The sequence below is a fragment of the Colletotrichum navitas genome (genome assembly GCF_030913465.1).
Source record: "Colletotrichum navitas strain CBS 125086 chromosome Unknown LY79scaffold_176, whole genome shotgun sequence".
Lineage (NCBI taxonomy): Eukaryota > Fungi > Ascomycota > Sordariomycetes > Glomerellales > Glomerellaceae > Colletotrichum > Colletotrichum navitas.
This window is the reverse complement of record NW_026850722.1, coordinates 1-9,944: the sequence shown is the minus strand read 5'-3', so window position 1 is coordinate 9,944 and position 9,944 is coordinate 1.

Sequence of the window (9,944 nt, the reverse complement as noted above, 5' to 3'; positions counted from 1 at the left end):
CTATTATATATATATATATAGAGGCTAAGAAAGCCTCTCCCTATAGATATTTAGGTAGATTAGAATTATATAGTAAAGTCCTTATTTTATTAACTATATTTCTTATTATTCTTTCTATTATACTATTAGGTTTATATATATAAGGAGGTCTTATATTATATATTATTCCTTTGTTATTATATATTCCTTTAATTCTTTTATTATTAAATTCTTTTCCTTTATCTATATTAAATTCTCTTATTCTCTTATTATTAGTATTATTATTTACTAGATTCTTAAAGTTATTAAATATAGTATATATTTTTTTAGAATCTATAGTTTTCAGAAGATATCCCTAAGTAAATCTAGTATATATATTAATAAATATAATAAACTATCTATTCTTATTATATATTATAGGAGTTATAGGTCTACATAAGTTAGAAGCTATTACTTCTAGATATTCTAGTATAGGTCTATTATTATTACTTATCTTATTTACTTTATTTATAAATTTCCTTTTTAAATAGGCTTTATATATATTATTTATCTTAGGTATATATATATATATATTATTATTATTATTACTATTTAATATAGTAGCTTTATTTAAGTAAGGCAATAAAGAGTAAGCTATATATCTAAGTCTATTATGCTATAGTATAGCTAAATCTTTATCTTTATTAGATTTATTATTATTAATAGTATTAAGTATATTCTTATTACTATAGTTATTATTATAAGGTATATAGAAGTTAAAGTAATATAAGCTATTAATCTTTTTTTTATACTTAATAGTTTATTTTCTTTATATTATATAGTATAGGATTATTATTATAGAATATAGATACTATATTTATTTTATTTAACTTATTCTAACTTAGAAGATTTAAGCCTAGTTATAAAATATAATAAACATTTTTTATAGTATATATATTATTATTAATTAAGATATTTATATCTCCTTTATAATTTATAGTTAAGGATTTTACTTCTCCTTATCTTATATTTTCTTTAATAGTATTTATGTTATATAGATATTTTATATTACTTATAGTATAAATAGTTATAGTAGTATTAAGGCAAAAAGTAATATATTTATTATTCCTAGATATAATTCATTTTATTTCCCCTAGTTTCTTCTTTATTAAATTACCTAGGGTTATATTATTAGTATTATTATTATTATTATTATTATTATTATAGGTTATACTTATATTCTTAAAAGGAATATTATTATAAGCAGTAGAGTTATAAGTAAGAGAAGTTTCTTCTCCTTTAGTAAAGGTTAGACTTATATCTAAGTCTATATTCTTAGAAATTATAGTATTAACTATTTTCTCTTCTTCTTTCTTATCCTTATTTTTATTTTTCTACTAAATAGGTGCCTTCTTAAGGTAAAAAAAGTATAGTTATTCTTTATATAGTTAGTTTTCTTATAGTTTTAATAAAAGAGACCTTTTTACTTTTTCTATAGTTTTTTTATTATTCTATTATTACTTTTTATTAGGTTTATTATAGTAAAACCCTTCTTTTTTTTATATTTATCTAGAAGGCTAAAAAATAGTATATCTAGAGTATAAGAATTAGGGTCCTTTTATAGGCTTTATATTATATTAGTTATAAAACGCTTATAAGTATTATTAAGGCTATTTAAAACCTAAGTAATTATAACCTTCTTAGGTAGTTCTAGCTTATTATTAGCTAGGTTATTAGTTAACTCCTTAACCTTAGTAAGGTATTCTTTAATAGTATCAAAATCCTCTAAAGAGGTATTAAAGAACTCCTTATAGGTTAAAAATTTATTAGTAAAACCCTTAGGTTTATATAAATTAGCTAGTTTTTTCTAAGCCTCTAGGGCTATAAAGAAGTCTTTTATAACCCTTAATAGCTTATTAGAGTAATATAGTTAAATATAGGCTAAAGCCTTATTATTATATTATTTATTTTCTTTACTAAGTAGGTTCTAAAGGTTAATATTAATATCTTTAGAATTAAGAAGGGCTTAAATTCTAACTACTTAAGTAGTATAGTTAAAAGTACCCTTAAGGTAAAGAAGGTTTATCTTTAAATCTATTACTATTAATATTACCTTTAGTAAAAGGTATTAGTTAAATTAGTTAGGTTATTAAGTTATTAAAGAAGTAGCCTAAAAAGGCAGAGGCTATAGGTTTAATTCTTAAAAAAGTTACTTTTTTTAACCTCTTTTTAGGTCTTAAGAGCTAGGCTTATAACCTTTTAGAGGCAAAAGGGGTAAATAAGAGATAAAAGATAAGAGATAAAATATAAAGGTAGTATATTATTATAAATATAATAAAAGAGCTTATAAATCTTACTAGCTAACTAGACCTAGGGATATAAGGGGATTACTTATACTTATTTCTTAGGTATTCTAAGAATTTCTCTAGTATTCTAGGCTATTAGGTAGGTTATTAGGTAGGTTATTAAGTAGGTTATTAAATAGGCTAAGTTATAGGGTATTATTTTACTTATAGTAAGGTATTATTTTATTTATTTACCTTATATAACCTAGAACTATATTCTTAATTCCTTAGAGAAGGAGAAGGTCTTACTTAAAAGACCTATTCTTTATATATAAATATTATTATTATATAGTATATATAGCTGTTTTCTAAGTAGTTATTCTTATATTTAGTATATATAGTATATATAGTATTATTAATACTATAGTATATATTTTACTTCTTTATTATATTATTATCTTATTTTTTATATATATAAGGTATTTAAACCTTAATATCTAATAGTTAAGAATAGTACTCTTACTAAGAGTATATAAGCTAATAAGTAAGGTTAAGAATATACTAAAAGTTAGAGAAAGTATAGCTAAGGTCTTACTAAATAAGCAAAGGTTAATAGTAACTATAACAAGGGTGCCTTATAGGTAAAAAGAGGTTAAATCCTCTTTTTTTTACTTCTTTTACACTTTACCCCTAAGGTTTAACTATTTTAGCTTTAAAAGCTCTATAATAATAGCCTTTACTACTTACTTACTTAGGTTTACCTAAATAATCCTTAACTTACTAGAGAGTATATACTTAATATACCTATAGTTAATAGGTTTCTATAAATAGTTAGGCCTTTTATAAAGGTATTTAAAGTACTATTTTTTATCTTATAGTTTACTTTTTTTTATAAAGGTTATATATACCTTTATTACTTTATAAGATTTTATAAGTATTATTTATAGTAAATTACTTAGTAAATTACTATATTCTCTTAAAGTTATTTATTATTTTTTATATTATTTAGTCTTTATTAGGTTATTTAGCTTACTATTTACCTAAAAGAAAGTAATTTACTACTTAAAAGTGTATAAGAAGGTCTTAATTAGGAGAGTGCCTTAAATCTTAGAGATACTATATACTTTAGCCTTTATTAAGGTAGTATACTATTTTCTAAGCTAAGTAGATAGGTTATTTATTAATAAGGTATATATAAAAGTCTTATTATAGTTATTATAAGCTATATTATATACTATATTATAAAAAAAAGTATATTATTATTTAATCTCTAAAATAGTTATATAAAAACTAAAGTTAATATTATTATTTAGTAATTATAGCTATATACCTTTTATAATCTCTTTTATAACTATAATATTAACTTAGCTTAATAATAAGTTATTTACCTTTTACTATTTATATATCCTTAGCTTAGTAAAAGATAAATTACTTATAGTAATAATCTATTCTTACTTTATTACTTTATTATTAATAGTTAGTACTACTAGCTAGATAGGCTTTTAGCTTTACTACTTTACTTACTAGCTAACTAAGAGGTTATTCTAGCTTATAAGGTTAGGTTTATATTACCTTTAGTATTTAGTGTTTTATTTTATAATATATTTAGCTAGTGTAAGTACTCTAAGGTACTTTAGGAGTTCTTTTTTACTATCTAGATTAATAAATTACTAGACTTTATATTAAGTAGTAAAGAAGTAAAGATTTATATATTATAAAAACTAATTTTTATATATAGTTAAAAGGCTATAAAGGCAAGTATTAGTTAGTAGACTTACTATTACTTCTAAAGGTATTATAAGTATAAGATAAAGTTAAGAAAGAGTATTAGTTTAAAGAAAAGTATTTCTAAGTATATACTAGTTTATAATAGTAAAGGTTATTATTACTTATAAATTAAGTTAAATCTACACTTATAACTATTATTAAGTAGTATATTTAAAGGGTAATTTATATAGTTAAAAGTGGCTTATTTTCTTTTATCTATAGTACTATAATCTATGTTCCTTAAATATTACCTTGCTTAGTGGATTCTATTATAAGTATCTATATTTAAGAGCAAGGGTTAGATTAATAAGTAATGTTGTTCTAGAAAGTAGTATTAGTTAGTAATATCCTATATAACAGTAAGTAACTTAACTATAATAACTATATTAATATACTTATAGTTATTATATATATTTTTAATATTAACTATAGTTATAATATACTAAGTTATATATTTTAGGCTAAAACAAAAGATTATTAAAGATCTAGAAAAGAATAATAAAGAAGAGTTATATATTCCTAGTTTAAATAAAACTATTAAAATTAAGGATAATAACTATAACTCTAATTCTTCTTTAGATCTTCCTACTAGTAGTACTAGTAAAAAAACAGATAAACTTACTATAGATTTATCTAAGCCTAGAGAAGGACCTATAGGTAAAAAGTAAACTAAAGATACCTATTCCTAAGCCTAAGCTAAAGGAATTTAAGGATTTATATCCTATATAAAGTAAATAATAAGTAGCTAAAATAAGAGAAAATAAATTAGAAAATTATTATTCTTTATCTCTTATAGGAAATAAAGTAAGTAATATTTTTTAGTATTTTTGACTAGTGTTTTAAACTATTAAGAGTTCTTTTATTAATATACTATTTTTAAAATATATTTAATCTAATACTATATAATATAAACTAACTATTCTTTAGGTAAATCCTTTAAAGTAGTAGAAAAATAATATAGAAAAATTCCCTATTTTATCTATATTAGCTAGAAAATACTTAGCTATACCTCCTACTTCTGCTGTAGTAGAAAGTAGCTTTAACTAGTTAAGTAATATTATTACTAAAAGAAGAACTAATTTAACTAATAATACTAGAAAAAAATTAATACTATTAAAAGGCTAGTAATAATCTATTAATTTAGAGGGTTTAGATAGCTCTTTCTATATACCTAAGATATATAGTAGTTTATTTAATATAGGCTTTAAATACTTATCTGAAGAAGAAAAGAGTATTATAGAAGAAGAAGGAAAAGATAAAAAAATAGAAGATTTTGAAGAAGTAGAAGAAATAGAGGAGGATTCTAGTTATTAAGAGCTATTTATTATTATATAGTTAGTTATTATATAGTTAGTTATTATATAGTTAGTTATCATATAGTTTACTATTATATAGTTAGTTATTATATAGTTAGTTATTATATAGTTTACTATTATATAGTTAGTTATTATATAGTTAATTATTATATAGTTAGTTCTTATATAATTAGTTATCTTCTAGTTAGTTATTATATAGTTAGTTATTATATAGTTTACTATTATATATTTAGTTATTATATAGTTAGTTATTTTATAGTTAGTTATTATATAGTTAGTTATTTTATAGTTAGTTATTATATAGTTAGTTATTACTTATTATATAATATATATATATATAGTAACTAAGCTAATATAGTAAGTAAGCTACTTTTTTTACTTTTTACCTTTTTTAACTTTACACTAATATTATTCTATATATAAATATAGATTCTTCCTTAATTAAAAGCTATATTATCTTTACTCTCTAAGCTATTAAAAAAGACCTAAAAATATCTATATAAAAAGTAGCCTCTACTTATAAGGTCCCTTAAATAATACTTTACACTAACGCACTAGACGCATTATATAACCTAAAAGACATATTATTTTAATAAAAATAACTATTTTAAAAGAAAAAATAATTCTTAAAAAGGTTATTAACCTAATTAATTAAAGGTTTCCTTTATAACAAGAAGATATATAAGAAATAGCTAATTAACTCCTTAATATATATAATAGAATATATATTAGACCCTAATAGGTAGAGAACTTTATATAGTAATAACCCTAATTAAAAATGTAATTTTAACGTTAGATTAACTATTAGAGGGCCTTAGCTAAGAATCCTATAATTATATAAGGCTAGTTTACACTTATATAAAATATAATTATAAAGTATAAAATATAGGATTATAATATCTATAATTTTAATAAGACTAGGTTCTTAATAAGAATACTATTATATATAAAAGTTATTATAACTTCTAACTAATATTAAAGTTCTAAAAAAAAATACAAGGATTCTATATAAGTGTTAAGACCTTTATAGTGTAGTAAAAAAGAGTTAGTAGTTATATAGGCTTATATAAGCTATATAAAAATATAGTAAAATAAGGATTAAATTAAGCTTCTTTTTCTTAATATATTAATACTTTTATTTCCTTTTTAGGAAGTAGCCCTGCTTTTCTATACTAGTTTTTAGAAATCTATTTTTAGTATAGGCACTAACATGTATTATATAGCGCTAAGTAAAAAATATAATATAAATACAAGTTGTATTTACTAATATATCTTAGTATATAGTTACTAAAAATAGAAACTATATTAGGTAACCCCTGTAATAATTTTAAGATCTATACAATATATTAATTATATAATTAAATATTTATAACTTAGTTTAAAAAGCCTTGTATTTTAAAAAAAAATATAAATTCTATATAAAATACACTTTTAAATCTCTAACTAACGTAGAAGGCCTTATATAAAGTAGCCTAGTAATTATAAATAGGTTTCTATTACTTAGGGTATATATATAGATAGCTAGGTAATACCTTTATATATTATTATAAAAGGTAAATACTACCTTTTATTATAGTACTTTAATAGTAAATTTCTAGCTATATAGGATATTTACCTAAGTAGAAATAAATAAACTATAATTAAAATTAGCCTAGATTAACTAAAGTACTTTAATTAGTATATAAAGTCTTATATAAAGAGTACTTATTATATTCTAATCCTAGATAGCTATAATAGCTATTAATTAACTAAATTTAATAACTACTATAAAGAAGAAAGAATTATTACTTTATATATACCTTCTTACTTATTAAGTTATTATATAAGCTTTAGCCTCTTAATATTAGCTATTTTAGCTCTTTAAAGTACTTATATAGTAAGAAAATTAAGAAAATAATATAGATATAGATTATATATATTACTAAAAATAACTTTTTTTCTACTTTTAAGGTAATATTCTTTACTTTAATAAGTAAAATAAATATATAAGTAGGTTTTTAATAGGCTAGTCTTATACCTTTTAATCCTAAAGTTTTTATTTTTTACCTAGATTTTAAGCTAAAGACACTAATACTAGTTAACTTATATCTAACCAGCTTAGGCTTATAAGACCTAAAGACACTAATAATAGTAATTAAAGATATATAAAGCTTTACTTTATTAAAGAAAAAATTAAAGACTATTAAGGAAGTTTACTAATACTAATATATAAGGTAATTAACTTATAGTTAAAAAGTATTAGTAAATTAGTATATTAACTTACTATTATTAAAGTAAAGAACTATTAACTTTATATAGAGATAAAGGTACTTAGTATACACTAAAGTGCTAAAAAGACCTAACTATATCTTAGAGGCTTACTTAATATAGCTAAGGTAAAGGCACTATAAAGAGAAAAAGAAGTATTTAAAGCTAAAGATAAGGAAATATCCTAAAAGGGGGGTTATATAGAGAGTAGTAAACTACTTATATGATAATATAGTAACTATAAAAAGACTAAATATAATATATAAACCTATAAAGTAGTTTAAGATAGTAATAAAGAATAAGGTAATATATATTTTTAATTAATTTTATATAATCTAGTTAAATTAACTTATTAAAATAATAAAAAAGTAAAAAAAGTAGTTTACTTACTATATTAGCTTACTTACTATATATATATATTAGTTAGTTTTTATATAATTAGTTATCTTTTAGTTAGTTATTATATAGTTAGTTATTTTATAGTTAGTTAGTATATAGTTAGTTATTATATAGTTAGTTATTTTATAGTTAGTTATTTTATTTATATAGTACTTAATAAACTTTACTAAATCTTAGTTTTTAAGTATACTATATTTTAAATAAAATATATAAATAATACTATACTATATAAAATAATTAAGTAATATTATTAATAATTAATATACTAATTTTAATTTTTTTTTATCTTGTATAGTTATATTTTATATAAAATATAATATAAATATAATATAATATAAATATAAATATATATATTATCTTTCTAATATAATATAATATAAATATATATAATATATTTATATTGTATTATATTATATTTATATTATATTTTTATATTATATTATATTTTGTATTTTTTTTCAACTCTCTATTAACTAAGCAAGGTTTATATCCTAGAAAAGTAATATTCTAATTATAATAGGTTAACAGGGAGACAAACAATCTTATCCCTAACTTATTTTTAACCTTCTTTAAGCCTTGTTCTTAAGCATAATAAGTAACTATAGAGGTAAGTTAAAGCACCTATATATAGATCACCCCTATATATAGAACACCTAAAAATACTACCTAGCTACTAACTTTCTAGATAACCTTTAACTTCTAACTATTATAATAATTTCAATTTTTTATTAAACTACTTTCTTTTTTTAGAATATACTCTTTAATACCTAATAGTCTAATATACTAAAGATTAGCTCTAGAAAGCACTTAATACTATTATAAATAGTATATCCTATTATATAGCCTCTAGGTAATAAGGTATACTATAGTTAACACTAGAGTATTATATAAAAGGCTACTAACTAAAGGTAACTGCCTTTAAAGATTACTAGTACCTATTAGTTACCTAAGAGGCTAGCCTAGAAACTTAGATAACTACCTAGGTAGACCTAGGGCTACTACTAACCTATTTATAAGTTAAAGAACTAGCTTATTATATCCTTTATACTATAGATAATACCTAATATCTAGGCAAGTAATAAGTAAATAGATTTAAGTAAAAAAACCTATTTATTAAGGTCTAGAGAAGTTATTTTATTAATTTAAGGTATATTAATAAAGTATTTACTAAGGTTATTAAGAACTAGTTTAAATACCTTATAATACCTTATATTACTACTATTAAACTAGCTAATAAATATAATATAAATAAAACTAGTATTCTTAAAAGTAAAAAAGATAATAAGCTAGTACTAAGTAAAGCTATAATAAAGGTAATAAAAGAAGTAGGCTAGATTATAAGCCTAGGTATTTATTATTAATATATATATATAGTAAGTAGCCTATTATAGTAAGTAGCCTATATTTTTTTACTTTTCTACCTTTTCTATAAGTTAATTAAGCTATAATATATAAAATTAATTAAAACTACTTATTATTATCTTCTTTATTACTATCCTAAACTACCTTATAGGTTTATATATTATATTTAGTTTTTTTATAATTACTATATTATTATATATATAGTTTATTACCCTCTATATAACCCTCCTTTTATAATATTTTTTTATCTTTAGCTTTAATACTTTCTTTTTTTTCTTATAGTGCCTTTACTTTAGTTATATTAAGTAACCTTCTAAGATATAGTTAGGTCTTTTTAGTACTTTAGTATTTACTAAGTACCTTTATCTCTATATAAAGTTTATAGTTCTTTACCTTAATAATAAAAAGTTAATATACTAACTTACTAATACCCTTTAACTATAAGTTAATTACCTTATATATTAGTGTTAGTAAACTTCTTTAATACTTCTTAATCTTTTTTTAATAAAGTAAAGCTTTATATACCTTTAATTACTATTATTAGTGTCTTTAGGTCCTATAAGCCTAAGCTAGTTAAATATAAGTTTACTAGTATTAATATCTTTAGCTT